The sequence below is a fragment of the Typopeltis vanoorti genome, chromosome 8 (assembly GCF_054136105.1).
Source record: "Typopeltis vanoorti isolate ZY-2024b chromosome 8, IOZ_Tvanoo_1.0, whole genome shotgun sequence".
Classification (NCBI taxonomy): Eukaryota; Metazoa; Arthropoda; class Arachnida; order Uropygi; family Thelyphonidae; genus Typopeltis; species Typopeltis vanoorti.
In genome coordinates this window covers 58,560,536-58,561,435 of record NC_143556.1, presented here as the reverse complement: position 1 = coordinate 58,561,435, position 900 = coordinate 58,560,536, and the positions used below count along the sequence as shown (strand labels likewise).

The 900-nt window shown below is 36.7% G+C and overlaps 1 non-coding gene across 1 annotated transcript; it reads left to right on the top strand.

Annotated features, from left to right (window-relative positions):
* The first annotated feature begins 556 nt into the window (after nt 1–556).
* TRNAP-CGG (transfer RNA proline (anticodon CGG)) lies at nt 557–628 on the top strand. The gene has a single exon. It is a non-coding gene; the product is annotated as a tRNA-Pro (tRNA).
* Nucleotides 629–900: the final 272 nt, after the last annotated feature.

Here is a 900-nt window from a genome sequence, read left to right as displayed (position 1 = left end):
GAACAAATCCATCTCCGAATCCCATAGTTTCAAAACACAATACACTGGACTCTGTCTTATTTGTTTCTTCTGTAATTCTGACCAATCCATCCAAATCCAAAAATTTATCCAAATGAAGAGATAAAACAGATAATTATTCTCATTAGGTATTAGTTTTAATTTGAGAATTCTCAATTCGTTTGTCTATGCATTTTTCATTGCAGAGTTGCATCTCACCAGTCCTACATAACAGCAACAAAAGTCAATTCTTTGCCAGTAGAGTAAATAACATTTACGTTATACCTCTGGTGTTTCTTTATACTTATATGCCATTCTTCGACTCGATAACATATAGAGTACGGATGGATAAGTTTATTCCGGTAATTTCGAATATGGAGAAAAGTATGCCTTGACACTTTTTTTAAACCCGACAATGAAGTTCGGAGATATACGAAGATAGATCGCTTACTTTCTTGATTCGGTTTGAAATATTCTGTTATTATATCTATACATTCCGTATGTTCATGCGGCAACTCTAGAATGCCTTAGAAATTGTTTGGGATAAGCCATACACACTGGCTCGTTGGTCTAGGGGTATGATTCTCGCTTCGGGTGCGAGAGGTCCCGGGTTCAAATCCCGGACGAGCCCGTTATTATTATTTTTACTATTAGATGGTAGTCTAGCCAAGTATTATAATTTTGCAATCTTTATGACGACTTGACTGTTTTTCTTAATTGAAACAGGAATTTTCGATTACATTGTCTATAAATACCTTAAGTTGACATTTTGTACAACTAACAGACACCTCAGTAATTGTTTCCTGTAACATAACGTACACGCCCACTTGTAGGTGTAAGGGGGGGGATATGATTCTTGCTTCGGGTACGAAGGGTCCCAGGTTCAAATTCTGGATGTACTCT